Raw genomic sequence first — 23,199 nt, 5'->3', positions numbered from 1 at the left:
CTGCCAGCAGCTTGTCTTGCAGCGGAGAACCTCCAGCAGCCTCATGCAAGGTTTTCTTCCCTCAGCCCCTGGCCTGTGATTCCAGCAGCTCCTCAAGTGCTTCCTGTGAGATGTGCTGGGGCTGCCCCCGGGCCAGCTCTGGCAGTGGACACGGGAGGCTGCTCCTCTGGATCCTGCGTGGGGCCTGGTGACCACTGCGTTGCCGGGTGCTGGCATTGTGACATGGGGGTGACACAGCCGCATATGTGCAGCCCTTTGGAGGAAGCCTTTGGGGTGCTGGCTCCAAATCAGTCCCTGTACCTACAAAATAGGGGAGTAAGCAACCTAATAGAGTCCCTTTTTTGCAAAAAGACAGTGTGGATTTGTTGCCAGTGCAGCCTTCCTTCCAGTAGCAATACTGCCTGTAGTATCATGTATGGAGGCCTCAGGGCTCGCTCAGGGCTTGTCACACAGAACTGCAGGCCTGACAGAGCAGAACTGCTCTCCTCTCCTCTCCTCTCCTCTCCTCTCCTCTCCTCTCCTCTCCTCTCCTCTCCTCTCCTCTTCTCTCCTGTCCGCCAGTCCAATATCTAAGAGACTGTTTGCCTGAAAGGACAGAGGATTTTCAGTTCCAAAATCAATGTCAAGGACACAGAACACAATGAATTTTATTTTATTTTGTTGATAATTTATTAATTTTCTTGATTTTATGTTAATTCATGTTATGTTACTTCATATCATTTTTTTTCCCTTTGTGACTCTGTTTCAGAACCCAGGCTCACAAGCATTAGCTCAAGCCCAAGTGTAGCCAGGAGTAGGCTGAGGCATTCTTCAGTTTAACATGAGAAAAGATCCCTTGCAGGCTGGCAAAGGCAAGTCCCAGAGCTGCAGAGAGCAGCAGCAGGAGTAGAGGCCAAGCTGTCCGCGGTTCCTGCAGAGGGAGAACCTTGACAAGGAGTTGTGGGACTGACCATGCACAAAAGAGGAAGAAGAAGAAGAAGAAGAAGAAGAGGAAGAAGAGGAAGAAGAGGAAGAAGAGGTGAGTGGTACCGTGGTATCTCTTCCAAAGCGTGACATGTAGCGATGACGAGCAGACTTTTTGCCTTCCACAACTTGTTTGGCTGCTGTGCTTCTTGGGCAGGGATGCATGAGAAGCGCTCTGGTCCCTGCCAGGCGCTTGTGTTAGCTGCAGGGAGAGCTGAGAAGTGGCAGCTGTGGCTGCCAGCATGGTGGAGCATGAGCAGCCGGCTCCCAGGCCAAATGGCCCAAAGAAATGGTGGCAAGGGGCCGTGCTGAGAACTGCAGAGGAAGGCAAAAAACCGCCGGGGACCAGTGCCAATGTGCCCCGGGGGAAAAAGTTCCTTGCTGAGCCCAGTGCTGGCCATGGGCTGTTCCCTGAGCATGTGAGCCAGACCTGGCTCCTTGTCCCACAGGCTGCTCATGCTTCCCAGGAGCTGCCCAAGCCCTATCCTCCCTTGAGCTGGAGCTATCTGGTGGACTTGCCAGAGTGCCCAAGTGCCTCTGAGCTGATAGACCTTGTGGGCAAGAATCCTTGCTGTCCCTGTGTAGGACACCAGTGGGTGTTCCGAAGCACTGCAAGCCCTTGCAAGCCCTTGCAAGCCCTCGACATCCTATCTCTTACGGCTCCTGAGCGTTGCTCTGTAGGAGATGAGGATGGTGAGCTGTGCAGTGCTCCTCAAGAAGGAATTGCCTTGGTCTTGCCACTGCTATCCAGTTGAAAAGGATTTGCATCCATGAGCCGAGCTTGGAAGGTGGCCCTGCCAGCAGATTGTCTTGCAGCGGAGAACCTCCAGCAGCCTCATGCAAGGTTTTCTTCCCTCAGCCCCTGGCCTGTGATTCCAGCAGCTCCTCAAGTGCTTCCTGTCAGATGTGCTGGGGCTGCCCCCGGGCCAGCTCTGGCAGTGGACACGGGAGGCTGCTCCTCTGGATCCTGCGTGGGGCCTGGTGACCACTGCGTTGCCGGGTGCTGGCATTGTGACATGGGGGTGACACAGCCGCATATGTGCAGCCCTTTGGAGGAAGCCTTTGGGGTGCTGGCTCCAAATCAGTCCCTGTACCTACAAAATAGGGGAGTAAGCAACCTAATAGAGTCCCTTTTTTGCAAAAAGACAGTGTGGATTTGTTGCCAGTGCAGCCTTCCTTCCAGTAGCAATACTGCCTGTAGTATCATGTATGGAGGCCTCAGGGCTCGCTCAGGGCTTGTCACACAGAACTGCAGGCCTGACAGAGCAGAACTGCTCTCCTCTCCTCTCCTCTCCTCTCCTCTCCTCTCCTCTCCTCTCCTCTCCTCTCCTCTCCTCTCCTCTCCTCTCCTCTCCTCTCCTGTCCGCCAGTCCAATATCTAAGAGACTGTTTGCCTGAAAGGACAGAGGATTTTCAGTTCCAAAATCAATGTCAAGGACACATAACACAATGAATTTTATTTTATTTTGTTGATAATTTATTAATTTTCTTGATTTTATGTTAATTCATGTTATGTTATTTCATGTCATTTTTTTTCCCTTTGTGACTCTGTTTCAGAACCCAGGCTCACAAGCATTAGCTCAAGCCCAAGTGTAGCCAGGAGTAGGCTGAGGCATTCTTCAGTTTAGCATGAGAAAAGATCCCTTGCAGCCTGGCAAAGGCAAGTCCCAGAGCTGCAGAGAGCAGCAGCAGGAGTAGAGGCCAAGCTGTCCGCGGTTCCTGCAGAGGGAGAACCTTGACAAGGAGTTGTGGGACTGACCATGCACAAAAGAGGAAGAAGAAGAAGAAGAAGAAGGAGAAGAAGAAGAAGAAGAGGAAGAAGAAGAGGAAGAAGAGGAAGAAGAGGTGAGTGGTACCGTGGCATCTCTTCCAAAGCGTGACATGTAGCGATGACGAGCAGACTTTTTGCCTTCCACAACTTGTTTGGCTGCTGTGCTTCTTGGCCAGGGATGCATGAGAAGCGCTCTGGTCCCTGCCAGGCGCTTGTGTTAGCTGCAGGGAGAGCTGAGAAGTGGCAGCTGCGGCTGCCAGCATGGTGGAGCATGAGCAGCCGGCTCCCAGGCCAAATGGCCCAAAGAAATGGTGGCAAGGGGCCGTGCTGAGAACTGCAGAGGAAGGCAAAAAACCGCCGGGGACCAGTGCCAATGTGCCCCGGGGGAAAAAGTTCCTTGCTGAGCCCAGTGCTGGCCATGGGCTGTTCCCTGAGCATGTGAGCCAGACCTGGCTCCTTGTCCCACAGGCTGCTCATGCTTCCCAGGAGCTGCCCAAGCCCTATCCTCCCTTGAGCTGGAGCTATCTGGCGGACTTGCCAGAGTGCCCAAGTGCCTCTGAGCTGATAGACCTTGTGGGCAAGAATCCTTGCTGTCCCTGTGTAGGACACCAGTGGGTGTTCCAAAGCACTGCAAGCCCTTGCAAGTCCTTGCAAGCCCGCGACATCCTATCTCTTACGGCTCCTGAGCTCTGTAGGAGATGAGGATGGTGAGCTGTGCAGTGCTCCTCAAGAAGGAATTGCCTTGGTCTTGCCACTGCTATCCAGTTGAAAAGGATTTGCATCCATGAGCCGAGCTTGGAAGGTGGCCCTGCCAGCAGATTGTCTTGCAGCGGAGAACCTCCAGCAGCCTCATGCAAGGTTTTCTTCCCTCAGCCCCTGGCCTGTGATTCCAGCAGATCCTCAAGTGCTTCCTGTCAGATGTGCTGGGGCTGCCCCCGGGCCAGCTCTGGCAGTGGACACGGGAGGCTGCTCCTCTGGATCCTGCGTGGGGCCTGGTGACCACTGCGTTGCCGGGTGCTGGCATTGTGACATGGGGGTGACACAGCCACATATGTGCAGCCCTTTGGAGGAAGCCTTTGGGGTGCTGGCTCCAAATCAGTCCCTGTACCTACAAAATAGGGGAGTAAGCAACCTAATAGAGTCCCTTTTTTGCAAAAAGACAGTGTGGATTTGTTGCCAGTGCAGCCTTCCTTCCAGTAGCAATACTGCCTGTAGTATCATGTATGGAGGCCTCAGGGCTCGCTCAGGGCTTGTCACGCAGAACTGCAGGCCTGACAGAGCAGAACTGCTCTCCTCTCCTCTCCTCTCCTCTCCTCTCCTCTCCTCTCCTCTCCTCTCCTCTCTTCTCCTCTCCTCTCCTGTCCGCCAGTCCAATATCTAAGAGACTGTTTGCCTGAAAGGACAGAGGGTTTTCAGTTCCAAAATCAATGTCAAGGACACAGAACACAATGAATTTTATTTTATTTTGTTGTTAATTTATTAATTTTCTTGATTTTATGTTAATTCATGTTATGTTATTTCATGTCATTTTTTCTCCCTTTGTGACTCTGTTTCAGAACCCAGGCTCACAAGCATTAGCTCAAGCCCAACTGTAGCCAGGAGTAGGCTGAGGCATTCTTCAGTTTAGCAGGAGAAAAGATCCCTTGCAGGCTGGCAAAGGCAAGTCCCAGAGCTGCAGAGAGCAGCAGCAGGAATAGAGGCCAAGCTGTCCGCGGTTCCTGCAGAGGGAGAACCTTGACAAGGAGTTGTGGGACTGACCATGCACAAAAGAGGAAGAAGAAGAAGAAGAAGAAGAAGAAGAAGAAGAGGAAGAAGAGGAAGAAGAGGTGAGTGGTACTGTGCCATCTCTTCCAAAGCGTGACATGTAGCGATGACGAGCAGACTTTTTGCCTTCCACAACTTGTTTGGCTGCTGTGCTTCTTGGGCAGGGATGCATGAGAAGCGCTCTGGTCCCTGCCAGGCGCTTGTGTTAGCTGCAGGGAGAGCTGAGAAGTGGCAGCTGCGGCTGCCAGCATGGTGGAGCATGAGCAGCCGGCTCCCAGGCCAAATGGCCCAAAGAAATGGTGGCAAGGGGCCGTGCTGAGAACTGCAGAGGAAGGCAAAAAACCGCCGGGGACCAGTGCCAATGTGCCCCGGGGGAAAAAGTTCCTTGCTGAGCCCAGTGCTGGCCATGGGCTGTTCCCTGAGCATGTGAGCCAGACCTGGCTCCTTGTCCCACAGGCTGCTCATGCTTCCCAGGAGCTGCCCAAGCCCTATCCTCCCTTGAGCTGGAGCTATCTGGCGGACTTGCCAGAGTGCCCAAGTGCCTCTGAGCTGATAGACCTTGTGGGCAAGAATCCTTGCTGTCCCTGTGTAGGACACCAGTGGGTGTTCCAAAGCACTGCAAGCCCTTGCAAGCCCTTGCAAGCCCTCGACATCCTATCTCTTACTGCTCCTGAGCGTTGCTGTGTAGGAGATGAGGATGGTGAGCTGTGCAGTGCTCCTCAAGAAGGAATTGCCTTGGTCTTGCCACTGCTATCCAGTTGAAAAGGATTTGCATCCATGAGCCGAGCTTGGAAGGTGGCCCTGCCAGCAGATTGTCTTGCAGCGGAGAACCTCCAGCAGCCTCATGCAAGGTTTTCTTCCCTCAGCCCCTGGCCTGTGATTCCAGCAGCTCCTCAAGTGCTTCCTGTCAGATGTGCTGGGGCTGCCCCCGGGCCAGCTCTGGCAGTGGACACGGGAGGCTGCTCCTCTGGATCCTGCGTGGGGCCTGGCGACCACTGCGTTGCCGGGTGCTGGCATTGTGACATGGGGGTGACACAGCCGCATATGTGCAGCCCTTTGGAGGAAGCCTTTGGGGTGCTGGCTCCAAATCAGTCCCTGTACCTACAAAATAGGGGAGTAAGCAACCTAATAGAGTCCCTTTTTTGCAAAAAGACAGTGTGGATTTGTTGCCAGTGCAGCCTTCCTTCCAGTAGCAATACTGCCTGTAGTATCATGTATGGAGGCCTCAGGGCTCGCTCAGGGCTTGTCACGCAGAACTGCAGGCCTGACAGAGCAGAACTGCTCTCCTCTCCTCTCCTCTCCTCTCCTCTCCTCTCCTCTCCTCTCCTCTCCTCTCCTCTCCTCTCCTCTCCTCTCCTCTCCTGTCCGCCAGTGCAATATCTAAGAGACTGTTTGCCTGAAAGGACAGAGGGTTTTCAGTTCCAAAATCACTGTCAAGGACACATAACACAATGAATTTTATTTTATTTTGTTGATAATTTATTAATTTTCTTGATTTTATGTTAATTCATGTTATGTTATTTCATGTCATTTTTTTTCCCTTTGTGACTGTGTTTCAGAACCCAGGCTCACAAGCATTAGCTCAAGCCCAAGTGTAGCCAGGAGTAGGCTGAGGCATTCTTCAGTTTAGCAGGAGAAAAGATCCCTTGCAGGCTGGCAAAGGCAAGTCCCAGAGCTGCAGAGAGCAGCAGCAGGAATAGAGGCCAAGCTGTCCGCGGTTCCTGCAGAGGGAGAACCTTGACAAGGAGTTGTGGGACTGACCATGCACAAAAGAGGAAGAAGAAGAAGAAGAAGAAGAAGAAGAAGAAGAGGAAGAAGAGGAAGAAGAGGAAGAAGAGGAAGAAGAGGTGAGTGGTACCGTGGCATCTCTTCCAAAGCGTGACATGTAGCGATGACGAGCAGACTTTTTGCCTTCCACAACTTGTTTGGCTGCTGTGCTTCTTGGCCAGGGATGCATGAGAAGCGCTCTGGTCTCTGCCAGGCTCTTGTGTTAGCTGCAGGGAGAGCTGAGAAGTTTCAGCTGCGGCTGCCAGCATGGTGGAGCATGAGCAGCCGGCTCCCAGGCCAAATGGCCCAAAGAAATGGTGGCAAGGGGCCGTGCTGAGAACTGCAGAGGAAGGCAAAAAACCGCCGGGGACCAGTGCCAATGTGCCCCGGGGGAAAAAGTTCCTTGCTGAGCCCAGTGCTGGCCATGGGCTGTTCCCTGAGCATGTGAGCCAGAGCTGGCTCCTTGTCCCACAGGCTGCTCATGCTTCCCAGGAGCTGCCCAAGCCCTATCCTCCCTTGAGCTGGAGCTATCTGGCGGACTTGCCAGAGTGCCCAAGTGCCTCTGAGCTGATAGACCTTGTGGGCAAGAATCCTTGCTGTCCCTGTGTAGGACACCAGTGGGTGTTCCAAAGCACTGCAAGCCCTTGCAAGCCCTTGCAAGCCCTCGACATCCTATCTCTTACGGCTCCTGAGCGTTGCTGTGTAGGAGATGAGGATGGTGAGCTGTGCAGTGCTCCTCAAGAAGGAATTGCCTTGGTCTTGCCACTGCTATCCAGTTGAAAAGGATTTGCATCCATGAGCCGAGCTTGGAAGGTGGCCCTGCCAGCAGATTGTCTTGCAGCGGAGAACCTCCAGCAGCCTCATGCAAGGTTTTCTTCCCTCAGCCCCTGGCCTGTGATTCCAGCAGCTCCTCAAGTGCTTCCTGTCAGATGTGCTGGGGCTGCCCCCGGGCCAGCTCTGGCAGTGGACACGGGAGGCTGCTCCTCTGGATCCTGCTTGGGCCTGGTGACCACTGCATTGCCGGGTGCTGGCATTGTGACATGGGGGTGACACAGCCGCATATGTGCAGCCCTTTGGAGGAAGCCTTTGGGGTGCTGGCTCCAAATCAGTCCCTGTACCTACAAAATAGGGGAGTAAGCAACCTAATAGAGTCCCTTTTTTGCAAAAAGACAGTGTGGATTTGTTGCCAGTGCAGCCTTCCTTCCAGTAGCAATACTGCCTGTAGTATCATGTATGGAGGCCTCAGGGCTCGCTCAGGGCTTGTCACGCAGAACTGCAGGCCTGACAGAGCAGAACTGCTCTCCTCTCCTCTCCTCTCCTCTCCTCTCCTCTCCTCTCCTCTCCTCTCCTCTCCTCTCCTCTCCTCTCCTCTCCTCTCCTCTCCTCTTCTCTCCTCTCCTCTCCTCTTCTCTCCTCTCCTCTCCTCTCCTCTCCTCTGCTCTCCTCTCCTCTCCTCTTCTCTCCTGTCCGCCAGTCCAATATCTAAGAGACTGTTTGCCTGAAAGGACAGAGGGTTTTCAGTTCCAAAATCAATGTCAAGGACACATAACACAATGAATTTTATTTTATTTTGTTGTTAATTTATTAATTTTCTTGATTTTATGTTAATTCATGTTGTTATTTCATGTCATTTTTTTCCCCCTTGTGACTCTGTTTCAGAACCCAGGCTCACAAGCATTAGCTCAAGCCCAAGTGTAGCCAGGAGTAGGCTGAGGCATTCTTCAGTTTAGCAGGAGAAAAGATCCCTTGCAGGCTGGCAAAGGCAAGTCCCAGAGCTGCAGAGAGCAGCAGCAGGAATAGAGGCCAAGCTGTCCGCGGTTCCTGCAGCGGGAGAACCTTGACAAGGGGTTGTGGGACTGACCATGCACAAAAGAGGAAGAAGAAGAAGAAGAAGAAGAGGAAGAAGAGGAAGAAGAGGAAGAAGAGGAAGAAGAGGTGAGTGGTACCGTGGCATCTCTTCCAAAGCGTGACATGTAGCGATGACGAGCAGACTTTTTGCCTTCCACAACTTGTTTGGCTGCTGTGCTTCTTGGGCAGGGATGCATGAGAAGCGCTCTGGTCCCTGCCAGGCGCTTGTGTTAGCTGCAGGGAGAGCTGAGAAGTGGCAGCTGCGGCTGCCAGCATGGTGGAGCATGAGCAGCCGGCTCCCAGGCCAAATGGCCCAAAGAAATGGTGGCAAGGGGCCGTGCTGAGAACTGCAGAGGAAGGCAAAAAACCGCCGGGGACCAGTGCCAATGTGCCCCAGGGGAAAAAGTTCCTTGCTGAGCCCAGTGCTGGCCATGGGCTGTTCCCTGAGCATGTGAGCCAGACCTGGCTCCTTGTCCCACAGGCTGCTCATGCTTCGCAGGAGCTGCCCAAGCCCTATCCTCCCTTGAGCTGGAGCTATCTGGCGGACTTGCCAGAGTGCCCAAGTGCCTCTGAGCTGATAGACCTTGTGGGCAAGAATCCTTGCTGTCCCTGTGTAGGACACCAGTGGGTGTTCCAAAGCACTGCAAGCCCTTGCAAGCCCTTGCAAGCCCTCGACATCCTATCTCTTAGGGCTCCTGAGCGTTGCTCTGTAGGAGATGAGGATGGTGAGCTGTGCAGTGCTCCTCAAGAAGGAATTGCCTTGGTCTTGCCACTGCTATCCAGTTGAAAAGGATTTGCATCCATGAGCCGAGCTTGGAAGGTGGCCCTGCCAGCAGATTGTCTTGCAGCGGAGAACCTCCAGCAGCCTCCTGCAAGGTTTTCTTCCCTCAGCCCCCGGCCTGTGATTCCAGCAGCTCCTCAAGTGCTTCCTGTCAGATGTGCTGGGGCTGCCCCCGGGCCAGCTCTGGCAGTGGACACGGGAGGCTGCTCCTCTGGATCCTGCGTGGGGCCTGGTGACCACTGCGTTGCCGGGTGCTGGCATTGTGACATGGGGGTGACACAGCCGCATATGTGCAGCCCTTTGGAGGAAGCCTTTGGGGTGCTGGCTGCAAATCAGTCCCTGTACCTACAAAATAGGGGAGTAAGCAACCTAATAGAGTCCCTTTTTTGCAAAAAGACAGTGTGGATTTGTTGCCAGTGCAGCCTTCCTTCCAGTAGCAATACTGCCTGTAGTATCATGTATGGAGGCCTCAGGGCTCACTCAGGGCTTGTCACGCAGAACTGCAGGCCTGACAGAGCAGAACTGCTCTCCTCTCCTCTCCTCTCCTCTCCTCTCCTCTCCTCTCCTCTCCTCTCCTCTCCTCTCCTCTCCTCTCCTCTCCTCTCCTCTCCTCTCCTCTCCTCTCCTCTCCTCTTCTCTTCTCTCCTCTCCTCTCCTCTCCTCTCCTCTTCTCTCCTGTCCGCCAGTCCAATATCTAAGAGACTGTTTGCCTGAAAGGACAGAGGGTTTTCAGTTCCAAAATCAATGTCAAGGACACATAACACAATGAATTTTATTTTATTTTGTTGTTAATTTATTAATTTTCTTGATTTTATGTTAATTCATGTTGTTATTTCATGTCATTTTTTTCCCCCTTGTGACTCTGTTTCAGAACCCAGGCTCACAAGCATTAGCTCAAGCCCAAGTGCAGCCAGGAGTAGGCTGAGGCATTCTTCAGTTTAGCAGGAGAAAAGATCCCTTGCAGGCTGGCAAAGGCAAGTCCCAGAGCTGCAGAGAGCAGCAGCAGGAATAGAGGCCAAGCTGTCCGCGGTTCCTGCAGAGGGAGAACCTTGACAAGGAGTTGTGGGACTGACCATGCACAAAAGAGGAAGAAGAAGAAGAAGAGGAAGAAGAGGAAGAAGAGGAAGAAGAGGAAGAAGAGGTGAGTGGTACCGTGGCATCTCTTCCAAAGCGTGACATGTAGCGATGACGAGCAGACTTTTTGCCTTCCACAACTTGTTTGGCTGCTGTGCTTCTTGGGCAGGGATGCATGAGAAGCACTCTGGTCCCTGCCAGGCGCTTGTGTTAGCTGCAGGGAGAGCTGAGAAGTGGCAGCTGCGGCTGCCAGCATGGTGGAGCATGAGCAGCCGGCTCCCAGGCCAAATGACCCAAAGAAATGGTGGCAAGGGGCCGTGCTGAGAACTGCAGAGGAAGGCAAAAAGCCTCCGGGGACCAGTGCCAATGTGCCCCAGGGGAAAAAGTTCCTTGCTGAGCCCAGTGCTGGCCATGGGCTGTTCCCTGAGCATGTGAGCCAGACCTGGCTCCTTGTCCCACAGGCTGCTCATGCTTCCCAGGAGCTGCCCAAGCCCTATCCTCCCTTGAGCTGGAGCTATCTGGCGGACTTGCCAGAGTGCCCAAGTGCCTCTGAGCTGATAGACCTTGTGGGCAAGAATCCTTGCTGTCCCTGTGTAGGACACCAGTGGGTGTTCCAAAGCACTGCAAGCCCTTGCAAGCCCTTGCAAGCCCTCGACATCCTATCTCTTACGGCTCCTGAGCGTTGCTGTGTAGGAGATGAGGATGGTGAGCTGTGCAGTGCTCCTCAAGAAGGAATTGCCTTGGTCTTGCCACTGCTATCCAGTTGAAAAGGATTTGCATCCATGAGCCGAGCTTGGAAGGTGGCCCTGCCAGCAGATTGTCTTGCAGCGGAGAACCTCCAGCAGCCTCATGCAAGGTTTTCTTCCCTCAGCCCCTGGCCTGTGATTCCAGCAGCTCCTCAAGTGCTTCCTGTCAGATGTGCTGGGGCTGCCCCCGGGCCAGTTCTGGCAGTGGACACGGGAGGCTGCTCCTCTGGATCCTGCTTGGGCCTGGTGACCACTGCATTGCCGGGTGCTGGCATTGTGACATGGGGGTGACACAGCCGCATATGTGCAGCCCTTTGGAGGAAGCCTTTGGGGTGCTGGCTCCAAATCAGTCCCTGTACCTACAAAATAGGGGAGTAAGCAACCTAATAGAGTCCCTTTTTTGCAAAAAGACAGTGTGGATTTGTTGCCAGTGCAGCCTTCCTTCCAGTAGCAATACTGCCTGTAGTATCATGTATGGAGGCCTCAGGGCTCGCTCAGGGCTTGTCACGCAGAACTGCAGGCCTGACAGAGCAGAACTGCTCTCCTCTCCTCTCCTCTCCTCTCCTCTCCTCTCCTCTCCTCTCCTCTCCTCTCCTCTCCTCTCCTCTCCTCTCCTCTCCTCTCCTCTCCTCTCCTGTCCGCCAGTGCAATATCTAAGAGACTGTTTGCCTGAAAGGACAGAGGGTTTTCAGTTCCAAAATCACTGTCAAGGACACATAACACAATGAATTTTATTTTATTTTGTTGATAATTTATTAATTTTCTTGATTTTATGTTAATTCATGTTATGTTATTTCATGTCATTTTTTTTCCCTTTGTGACTGTGTTTCAGAACCCAGGCTCACAAGCATTAGCTCAAGCCCAAGTGTAGCCAGGAGTAGGCTGAGGCATTCTTCAGTTTAGCATGAGAAAAGATCCCTTGCAGGCTGGCAAAGGCAAGTCCCAGAGCTGCAGAGAGCAGCAGCAGGAATAGAGGCCAAGCTGTCCGCGGTTCCTGCAGAGGGAGAACCTTGACAAGGAGTTGTGGGACTGACCATGCACAAAAGAGGAAGAAGAAGAAGAAGAAGAAGAAGAAGAAGAAGAGGAAGAAGAGGAAGAAGAGGAAGAAGAGGAAGAAGAGGTGAGTGGTACCGTGGCATCTCTTCCAAAGCGTGACATGTAGCGATGACGAGCAGACTTTTTGCCTTCCACAACTTGTTTGGCTGCTGTGCTTCTTGGCCAGGGATGCATGAGAAGCGCTCTGGTCTCTGCCAGGCTCTTGTGTTAGCTGCAGGGAGAGCTGAGAAGTTTCAGCTGCGGCTGCCAGCATGGTGGAGCATGAGCAGCCGGCTCCCAGGCCAAATGGCCCAAAGAAATGGTGGCAAGGGGCCGTGCTGAGAACTGCAGAGGAAGGCAAAAAACCGCCGGGGACCAGTGCCAATGTGCCCCGGGGGAAAAAGTTCCTTGCTGAGCCCAGTGCTGGCCATGGGCTGTTCCCTGAGCATGTGAGCCAGAGCTGGCTCCTTGTCCCACAGGCTGCTCATGCTTCCCAGGAGCTGCCCAAGCCCTATCCTCCCTTGAGCTGGAGCTATCTGGCGGACTTGCCAGAGTGCCCAAGTGCCTCTGAGCTGATAGACCTTGTGGGCAAGAATCCTTGCTGTCCCTGTGTAGGACACCAGTGGGTGTTCCAAAGCACTGCAAGCCCTTGCAAGCCCTTGCAAGCCCTCGACATCCTATCTCTTACGGCTCCTGAGCGTTGCTGTGTAGGAGATGAGGATGGTGAGCTGTGCAGTGCTCCTCAAGAAGGAATTGCCTTGGTCTTGCCACTGCTATCCAGTTGAAAAGGATTTGCATCCATGAGCCGAGCTTGGAAGGTGGCCCTGCCAGCAGATTGTCTTGCAGCGGAGAACCTCCAGCAGCCTCATGCAAGGTTTTCTTCCCTCAGCCCCTGGCCTGTGATTCCAGCAGCTCCTCAAGTGCTTCCTGTCAGATGTGCTGGGGCTGCCCCCGGGCCAGCTCTGGCAGTGGACACGGGAGGCTGCTCCTCTGGATCCTGCTTGGGCCTGGTGACCACTGCATTGCCGGGTGCTGGCATTGTGACATGGGGGTGACACAGCCGCATATGTGCAGCCCTTTGGAGGAAGCCTTTGGGGTGCTGGCTCCAAATCAGTCCCTGTACCTACAAAATAGGGGAGTAAGCAACCTAATAGAGTCCCTTTTTTGCAAAAAGACAGTGTGGATTTGTTGCCAGTGCAGCCTTCCTTCCAGTAGCAATACTGCCTGTAGTATCATGTATGGAGGCCTCAGGGCTCGCTCAGGGCTTGTCACGCAGAACTGCAGGCCTGACAGAGCAGAACTGCTCTCCTCTCCTCTCCTCTCCTCTCCTCTCCTCTCCTCTCCTCTCCTCTCCTCTCCTCTCCTCTCCTCTCCTCTCCTCTTCTCTCCTCTCCTCTCCTCTTCTCTCCTCTCCTCTCCTCTCCTCTCCTCTGCTCTCCTCTCCTCTCCTCTTCTCTCCTGTCCGCCAGTCCAATATCTAAGAGACTGTTTGCCTGAAAGGACAGAGGGTTTTCAGTTCCAAAATCAATGTCAAGGACACATAACACAATGAATTTTATTTTATTTTGTTGTTAATTTATTAATTTTCTTGATTTTATGTTAATTCATGTTGTTATTTCATGTCATTTTTTTCCCCCTTGTGACTCTGTTTCAGAACCCAGGCTCACAAGCATTAGCTCAAGCCCAAGTGTAGCCAGGAGTAGGCTGAGGCATTCTTCAGTTTAGCAGGAGAAAAGATCCCTTGCAGGCTGGCAAAGGCAAGTCCCAGAGCTGCAGAGAGCAGCAGCAGGAATAGAGGCCAAGCTGTCCGCGGTTCCTGCAGCGGGAGAACCTTGACAAGGGGTTGTGGGACTGACCATGCACAAAAGAGGAAGAAGAAGAAGAAGAAGAAGAGGAAGAAGAGGAAGAAGAGGAAGAAGAGGAAGAAGAGGTGAGTGGTACCGTGGCATCTCTTCCAAAGCGTGACATGTAGCGATGACGAGCAGACTTTTTGCCTTCCACAACTTGTTTGGCTGCTGTGCTTCTTGGGCAGGGATGCATGAGAAGCGCTCTGGTCCCTGCCAGGCGCTTGTGTTAGCTGCAGGGAGAGCTGAGAAGTGGCAGCTGCGGCTGCCAGCATGGTGGAGCATGAGCAGCCGGCTCCCAGGCCAAATGGCCCAAAGAAATGGTGGCAAGGGGCCGTGCTGAGAACTGCAGAGGAAGGCAAAAAACCGCCGGGGACCAGTGCCAATGTGCCCCAGGGGAAAAAGTTCCTTGCTGAGCCCAGTGCTGGCCATGGGCTGTTCCCTGAGCATGTGAGCCAGACCTGGCTCCTTGTCCCACAGGCTGCTCATGCTTCGCAGGAGCTGCCCAAGCCCTATCCTCCCTTGAGCTGGAGCTATCTGGCGGACTTGCCAGAGTGCCCAAGTGCCTCTGAGCTGATAGACCTTGTGGGCAAGAATCCTTGCTGTCCCTGTGTAGGACACCAGTGGGTGTTCCAAAGCACTGCAAGCCCTTGCAAGCCCTTGCAAGCCCTCGACATCCTATCTCTTACGGCTCCTGAGCGTTGCTCTGTAGGAGATGAGGATGGTGAGCTGTGCAGTGCTCCTCAAGAAGGAATTGCCTTGGTCTTGCCACTGCTATCCAGTTGAAAAGGATTTGCATCCATGAGCCGAGCTTGGAAGGTGGCCCTGCCAGCAGATTGTCTTGCAGCGGAGAACCTCCAGCAGCCTCCTGCAAGGTTTTCTTCCCTCAGCCCCCGGCCTGTGATTCCAGCAGCTCCTCAAGTGCTTCCTGTCAGATGTGCTGGGGCTGCCCCCGGGCCAGCTCTGGCAGTGGACACGGGAGGCTGCTCCTCTGGATCCTGCGTGGGGCCTGGTGACCACTGCGTTGCCGGGTGCTGGCATTGTGACATGGGGGTGACACAGCCGCATATGTGCAGCCCTTTGGAGGAAGCCTTTGGGGTGCTGGCTGCAAATCAGTCCCTGTACCTACAAAATAGGGGAGTAAGCAACCTAATAGAGTCCCTTTTTTGCAAAAAGACAGTGTGGATTTGTTGCCAGTGCAGCCTTCCTTCCAGTAGCAATACTGCCTGTAGTATCATGTATGGAGGCCTCAGGGCTCACTCAGGGCTTGTCACGCAGAACTGCAGGCCTGACAGAGCAGAACTGCTCTCCTCTCCTCTCCTCTCCTCTCCTCTCCTCTCCTCTCCTCTCCTCTCCTCTCCTCTCCTCTCCTCTCCTCTCCTCTCCTCTCCTCTCCTCTCCTCTCCTCTCCTCTCCTCTCCTCTCCTCTTCTCTTCTCTCCTCTCCTCTCCTCTCCTCTCCTCTTCTCTCCTGTCCGCCAGTCCAATATCTAAGAGACTGTTTGCCTGAAAGGACAGAGGGTTTTCAGTTCCAAAATCAATGTCAAGGACACATAACACAATGAATTTTATTTTATTTTGTTGTTAATTTATTAATTTTCTTGATTTTATGTTAATTCATGTTGTTATTTCATGTCATTTTTTTCCCCCTTGTGACTCTGTTTCAGAACCCAGGCTCACAAGCATTAGCTCAAGCCCAAGTGCAGCCAGGAGTAGGCTGAGGCATTCTTCAGTTTAGCAGGAGAAAAGATCCCTTGCAGGCTGGCAAAGGCAAGTCCCAGAGCTGCAGAGAGCAGCAGCAGGAATAGAGGCCAAGCTGTCCGCGGTTCCTGCAGAGGGAGAACCTTGACAAGGAGTTGTGGGACTGACCATGCACAAAAGAGGAAGAAGAAGAAGAAGAGGAAGAAGAGGAAGAAGAGGAAGAAGAGGAAGAAGAGGTGAGTGGTACCGTGGCATCTCTTCCAAAGCGTGACATGTAGCGATGACGAGCAGACTTTTTGCCTTCCACAACTTGTTTGGCTGCTGTGCTTCTTGGGCAGGGATGCATGAGAAGCACTCTGGTCCCTGCCAGGCGCTTGTGTTAGCTGCAGGGAGAGCTGAGAAGTGGCAGCTGCGGCTGCCAGCATGGTGGAGCATGAGCAGCCGGCTCCCAGGCCAAATGACCCAAAGAAATGGTGGCAAGGGGCCGTGCTGAGAACTGCAGAGGAAGGCAAAAAGCCTCCGGGGACCAGTGCCAATGTGCCCCAGGGGAAAAAGTTCCTTGCTGAGCCCAGTGCTGGCCATGGGCTGTTCCCTGAGCATGTGAGCCAGACCTGGCTCCTTGTCCCACAGGCTGCTCATGCTTCCCAGGAGCTGCCCAAGCCCTATCCTCCCTTGAGCTGGAGCTATCTGGCGGACTTGCCAGAGTGCCCAAGTGCCTCTGAGCTGATAGACCTTGTGGGCAAGAATCCTTGCTGTCCCTGTGTAGGACACCAGTGGGTGTTCCAAAGCACTGCAAGCCCTTGCAAGCCCTTGCAAGCCCTCGACATCCTATCTCTTACGGCTCCTGAGCGTTGCTGTGTAGGAGATGAGGATGGTGAGCTGTGCAGTGCTCCTCAAGAAGGAATTGCCTTGGTCTTGCCACTGCTATCCAGTTGAAAAGGATTTGCATCCATGAGCCGAGCTTGGAAGGTGGCCCTGCCAGCAGATTGTCTTGCAGCGGAGAACCTCCAGCAGCCTCATGCAAGGTTTTCTTCCCTCAGCCCCTGGCCTGTGATTCCAGCAGCTCCTCAAGTGCTTCCTGTCAGATGTGCTGGGGCTGCCCCCGGGCCAGTTCTGGCAGTGGACACGGGAGGCTGCTCCTCTGGATCCTGCTTGGGCCTGGTGACCACTGCATTGCCGGGTGCTGGCATTGTGACATGGGGGTGACACAGCCGCATATGTGCAGCCCTTTGGAGGAAGCCTTTGGGGTGCTGGCTCCAAATCAGTCCCTGTACCTACAAAATAGGGGAGTAAGCAACCTAATAGAGTCCCTTTTTTGCAAAAAGACAGTGTGGATTTGTTGCCAGTGCAGCCTTCCTTCCAGTAGCAATACTGCCTGTAGTATCATGTATGGAGGCCTCAGGGCTCGCTCAGGGCTTGTCACGCAGAACTGCAGGCCTGACAGAGCAGAACTGCTCTCCTCTCCTCTCCTCTCCTCTCCTCTCCTCTCCTCTCCTCTCCTCTCCTCTCCTCTCCTCTCCTCTCCTCTCCTCTCCTCTGCTCTCCTCTCCTCTCCTCTTCTCTCCTGTCCGCCAGTCCAATATCTAAGAGACTGTTTGCCTGAAAGGACAGAGGGTTTTCAGTTCCAAAATCACTGTCAAGGACACATAACACAATGAATTTTATTTTATTTTGTTGATAATTTATTAATTTTCTTGATTTTATGTTAATTCATGTTATGTTATTTCATGTCATTTTTTTCCCCTTTGTGACTGTGTTTCAGAACCCAGGCTCACAAGCATTAGCTCAAGCCCAAGTGTAGCCAGGAGTAGGCTGAGGCATTCTTCAGTTTAGCATGAGAAAAGATCCCTTGCAGGCTGGCAAAGGCAAGTCCCAGAGCTGCAGAGAGCAGCAGCAGGAATAGAGGCCAAGCTGTCCGCGGTTCCTGCAGAGGGAGAACCTTGACAAGGAGTTGTGGGACTGACCATGCACAAAAGAGGAAGAAGAAGAAGAAGAAGAAGAAGAAGAAGAAGAGGAAGAAGAGGAAGAAGAGGAAGAAGAGGAAGAAGAGGTGAGTGGTACCGTGGCATCTCTTCCAAAGCGTGACATGTAGCGATGACGAGCAGACTTTTTGCCTTCCACAACTTGTTTGGCTGCTGTGCTTCTTGGCCAGGGATGCATGAGAAGCGCTCTGGTCTCTGCCAGGCTCTTGTGTTAGCTGCAGGGAGAGCTGAGAAGTTTCAGCTGCGACTGCCAGCATGGTGGAGCATGAGCAGCCGGCTCCCAGGCCAAATGGCCCAAAGAAATGGTGGCAAGGGGCCGTGCTGAGAACTGCAGAGGAAGGCAAAAAACCGCCGGGGACCAGTGCCAATGTGCCCCGGGGGAAAAAGTTCCTTGCTGAGCCCAGTGCTGGCCATGGGCTGTTCCCTGAGCATGTGAGCCAGAGCTGGCTCCTTGTCCCACAGGCTGCTCATGCTTCCCAGGAGCTGCCCAAGCCCTATCCTCCCTTGAGCTGGAGCTATCTGGCGGACTTGCCAGAGTGCCCAAGTGCCTCTGAGCTGATAGACCTTGTGGGCAAGAATCCTTGCTGTCCCTGTGTAGGACACCAGTGGGTGTTCCAAAGCACTGCAAGCCCTTGCAAGCCCTTGCAAGCCCTCGACATCCTATCTCTTACGGCTCCTGAGCGTTGCTGTGTAGGAGATGAGGATGGTGAGCTGTGCAGTGCTCCTCAAGAAGGAATTGCCTTGGTCTTGCCACTGCTATCCAGTTGAAAAGGATTTGCATCCATGAGCCGAGCTTGGAAGGTGGCCCTGCCAGCAGATTGTCTTGCAGCGGAGAACCTCCAGCAGCCTCATGCAAGGTTTTCTTCCCTCAGCCCCTGGCCTGTGATTCCAGCAGCTCCTCAAGTGCTTCCTGTCAGATGTGCTGGGGCTGCCCCCGGGCCAGCTCTGGCAGTGGACACGGGAGGCTGCTCCTCTGGATCCTGCTTGGGCCTGGTGACCACTGCATTGCCGGGTGCTGGCATTGTGACATGGGGGTGACACAGCCGCATATGTGCAGCCCTTTGGAGGAAGCCTTTGGGGTGCTGGCTCCAAATCAGTCCCTGTACCTACAAAATAGGGGAGTAAGCAACCTAATAGAGTCCCTTTTTTGCAAAAAGACAGTGTGGATTTGTTGCCAGTGCAGCCTTCCTTCCAGTAGCAATACTGCCTGTAGTATCATGTATGGAGGCCTCAGGGCTCGCTCAGGGCTTGTCACGCAGAACTGCAGGCCTGACAGAGCAGAACTGCTCTGCTCTCCTCTCCTCTCCTCTCCTCTCCTCTCCTCTCCTCTCCTCTCCTCTCCTCTCCTCTCCTCTCCTCTCCTCTCCTCTTCTCTCCTCTCCTCTCCTCTTCTCTCCTCTCCTCTCCTCTCCTCTCCTCTGCTCTCCTCTCCTCTCCTCTTCTCTCCTGTCCGCCAGTCCAATATCTAAGAGACTGTTTGCCTGAAAGGACAGAGGGTTTTCAGTTCCAAAATCAATGTCAAGGACACAGAACACAATGAATTTTATTTTATTTTGTTGATAATTTATTAATTTTCTTGATTTTATGTTAATTCATGTTATGTTATTTCATGTCATTTTTTTTCCCTTTGTGACTCTGTTTCAGAACCCAGGCTCACAAGCATTAGCTCAAGCCCAAGTGTAGCCAGGAGTAGGCTGAGGCATTGTTCAGTTTAGCATGAGAAAAGATCCCTTGCACGCTGGCAAAGGCAAGTCCCAGAGCTGCAGAGAGCAGCAGCAGGAATAGAGGCCAAGCTGTCCGCGGTTCCTGCAGAGGGAGAACCTTGACAAGGAGTTGTGGGACTGACCATGCACAAAAGAGGAAGAAGAAGAAGAAGAAGAAGAAGAAGAAGAAGAAGAGGAAGAAGAGGAAGAAGAGGTGAGTGGTACCGTGGCATCTCTTCCAAAGCGTGACATGTAGCGATGACGAGCAGACTTTTTGCCTTCCACAACTTGTTTGGCTGCTGTGCTTCTTGGGCAGGGATGCATGAGAAGCGCTCTGGTCCCTGCCAGGCGCTTGTGTTAGCTGCAGGGAGAGCTGAGAAGTGGCAGCTGCGGCTGCCAGCATGGTGGAGCATGAGCAGCCGGCTCCCAGGCCAAATGGCCCAAAGAAATGGTGACAAGGGGCCGTGCTGAGAACTGCAGAGGAAGGCAAAAAACTGCCGGGGACCAGTGCCAATGTGCCCCGGGGGAAAAAGTTCCTTGCTGAGCCCAGTGCTGGCCATGGGCTGTTCCCTGAGCATGTGAGCCAGACCTGGCTCCTTGTCCCACAGGCTGCTCATGCTTCCCAGGAGCTGCCCAAGCCCTATCCTCCCTTGAGCTGGAGCTATCTGGCGGACTTGCCAGAGTGCCCAACTGCCTCTGAGCTGGTAGACCTTGTGGGCAAGAATCCTTACTGTCCCTGTGTAGGACACCAGTGGGTATTCCAAAGCACTGCAAGCCCTTGCAAGCCCTTGCAAGCCCTCGACATCCTATCTCTTAGGGCTCCTGAGCGTTGCTCTGTAGGAGATGAGGATGGTGAGCTGTGCAGTGCTCCTCAAGAAGGAATTGCCTTGGTCTTGCCACTGCTATCCAGTTGAAAAGGATTTGCATCCATGAGCCGAGCTTGGAAGGTGGCCCTGCCAGCAGATTGTCTTGCAGCGGAGAACCTCCAGCAGCCTCATGCAAGGTTTTCTTCCCTCAGCCCCTGGCCTGTGATTCCAGCAGCTCCTCAAGTGCTTCCTGTGAGATGTGCTGGGGCAGCCTCCGGGCCAGCTCTGGCAGTGGACACGGGAGGCTGCTCCTCTGGATCCTGCGTGGGGCCTGGCGACCACTGCATTGCCGGGTGCTGGCATTGTGACATGGGGGTGACACAGCCGCATATGTGCAGCCCTTTGGAGGAAGCCTTTGGGGTGCTGGCTCCAAATCAGTCCCTGTACCTACAAAATAGGGGAGTAAGCAACCTAATAGAGTCCCTTTTTTGCAAAAAGACAGTGTGGATTTGTTGCCAGTGCAGCCTTCCTTCCAGTAGCAATACTGCCTGTAGTATCATGTATGGAGGCCTCAGGGCTCGCTCAGGGCTTGTCACGCAGAACTGCAGGCCTGACAGAGCAGAACTGCTCTCCTCTCCTCTCCTCTCCTCTCCTCTCCTCTCCTCTCCTGTCCTCTTCTCTCCTGTCCGCCAGTCCCATATCTAAGAGACTGTTTGCCTGAAAGGACAGAGGGTTTTCAGTTCCAAAATCTATGTCAAGGACACAGAACACAATGAATTTTATTTTATTTTGTTGATAATTTATTAATTTTCTTGATTTTATGTTAATTCATGTTATGTTATTTCATGTCATTTTTTTTCCCTTTGTGACTCTGTTTCAGAACCCAGGCTCACAAGCATTAGCTCAAGCCCAAGTGTAGCCAGGAGTAGGCTGAGGCATTCTTCAGTTTAGCATGAGAAAAGATCCCTTGCAGGCTGGCAAAGGCAAGTCCCAGAACTGCAGAGAGCAGCAGCAGGAATAGAGGCCAAGCTGTCCGCGGTTCCTGCAGAGGGAGAACCTTGACAAGGAGTTGTGGGACTGACCATGCACAAAAGAGGAACCAGAGGAAGAAGAGGAAGAAGAGGTGAGTGGTACCGTGGCATCTCTTCCAACGCGTGACATGTAGCGATGACGAGCAGACTTTTTGCCTTCCACAACTTGTTTGGCTGCTGTGCTTCTTGGCCAGGGATGCATGAGAAGCGCTCTGGTCCCTGCCAGGCGCTTGTGTTAGCTGCAGGGAGAGCTGAGAAGTGGCAGCTGCGGCTGCCAGCATGGTGGAGCATGAGCAGCCGGCTCCCAGGCCAAATGGCCCAAAGAAATGGTGACAAGGGGCCGTGCTGAGAACTGCAGAGGAAGGCAAAAAACTGCCGGGGACCAGTGCCAATGTGCCCCGGGGGAAAAAGTTCCTTGCTGAGCCCAGTGCTGGCCATGGGCTGTTCCCTGAGCATGTGAGCCAGACCTGGCTCCTTGTCCCACAGGCTGCTCATGCTTCCCAGGAGCTGCCCAAGCCCTATCCTCCCTTGAGCTGGAGCTATCTGGCGGACTTGCCAGAGTGCCCAACTGCCTCTGAGCTGGTAGACCTTGTGGGCAAGAATCCTTACTGTCCCTGTGTAGGACACCAGTGGGTATTCCAAAGCACTGCAAGCCCTTGCAAGCCCTTGCAAGCCCTCGACATCCTATCTCTTAGGGCTCCTGAGCGTTGCTCTGTAGGAGATGAGGATGGTGAGCTGTGCAGTGCTCCTCAAGAAGGAATTGCCTTGGTCTTGCCACTGCTATCCAGTTGAAAAGGATTTGCATCCATGAGCCGAGCTTGGAAGGTGGCCCTGCCAGCAGATTGTCTTGCAGCGGAGAACCTCCAGCAGCCTCCTGCAAGGTTTTCTTCCCTCAGCCCCTGGCCTGTGATTCCAGCAGCTCCTCAAGTGCTTCCTGTCAGATGTGCTGGGGCTGCCCCCGGGCCAGCTCTGGCAGTGGACACGGGAGGCTGCTCCTCTGGATCCTGCGTGGGGCCTGGTGACCACTGCGTTGCCGGGTGCTGGCATTGTGACATGGGGGTGACACAGCCGCATATGTGCAGCCCTTTGGAGGAAGCCTTTGGGGTGCTGGCTCCAAATCAGTCCCTGTACCTACAAAATAGGGGAGTAAGCAACCTAATAGAGTCCCTTTTTTGCAAAAAGACAGTGTGGATTTGTTGCCAGTGCAGCCTTCCTTCCAGTAGCAATACTGCCTGTAGTATCATGTATGGAGGCCTCAGGGCTCTCTCAGGGCTTGTCAGGCAGAACTGCAGGCCTGACAGAGCAGAACTGCTCTCCTCTCCTCTCCTCTCCTCTCCTCTCCTCTCCTCTCCTCTCCTCTCCTCTCCTCTCCTGTCCGCCAGTCCAATATCTAAGAGACTGTTTGCCTGAAAGGACAGAGGGTTTTCAGTTCCAAAATCAATGTCAAGGACACAGAACACAATGAATTTTATTTTATTTTGTTGATAATTTATTAATTTTCTTGATTTTATGTTAATTCATGTTATGTTATTTCATGTCATTTTTTTTCCCTTTGTGACTCTGTTTCAGAACCCAGGCTCACAAGCATTAGCTCAAGCCCAAGTGTAGCCAGGAGTAGGCTGAGGCATTCTTCAGTTTAGCATGAGAAAAGATCCCTTGCAGGCTGGCAAAGGCAAGTCCCAGAGCTGCAGAGAGCAGCAGCAGGAATAGAGGCCAAGCTGTCCGCGGTTCCTGCAGAGGGAGAACCTTGACAAGGAGTTGTGGGACTGACCATGCACAAAAGAGGAACAAGAGGAAGAAGAGGAAGAAGAGGTGAGTGGTACCGTGGCATCTCTTCCAACGCGTGACATGTAGCGATGACGAGCAGACTTTTTGCCTTCCACAACTTGTTTGGCTGCTGTGCTTCTTGGCCAGGGATGCATGAGAAGCGCTCTGGTCCCTGCCAGGCGCTTGTGTTAGCTGCAGGGAGAGCTGAGAAGTGGCAGCTGCGGCTGCCAGCATGGTGGAGCATGAGCAGCCGGCTCCCAGGCCAAATGGCCCAAAGAAATGGTGGCAAGGGGCCTTGCTGAGAACTGCAGAGGAAGGCAAAAAACCGCCGGGGACCAGTGCCAATGTGCCCCAGGGGAAAAAGTTCCTTGCTGAGCCCAGTGCTGGCCATGGGCTGTTCCCTGAGCATGTGAGCCAGACCTGGCTCCTTGTCCCACAGGCTGCTCATGCTTCGCAGGAGCTGCCCAACCCCTATCCTCCCTTGAGCTGGAGCTATCTGGCGGACTTGCCAGAGTGCCCAAGTGCCTCTGAGCTGATAGACCTTGTGGGCAAGAATCCTTGCTGTCCCTGTGTAGGACACCAGTGGGTGTTCCAAAGCACTGCAAGCCCTTGCAAGC

The sequence above is a fragment of the Caloenas nicobarica genome, chromosome 14, assembly GCF_036013445.1.
Source record: "Caloenas nicobarica isolate bCalNic1 chromosome 14, bCalNic1.hap1, whole genome shotgun sequence".
NCBI classification, from domain to species: domain Eukaryota; kingdom Metazoa; phylum Chordata; class Aves; order Columbiformes; family Columbidae; genus Caloenas; species Caloenas nicobarica.
The sequence above is the reverse complement of the archived record's forward strand: the minus strand, read 5'-3'. Positions refer to the sequence as shown.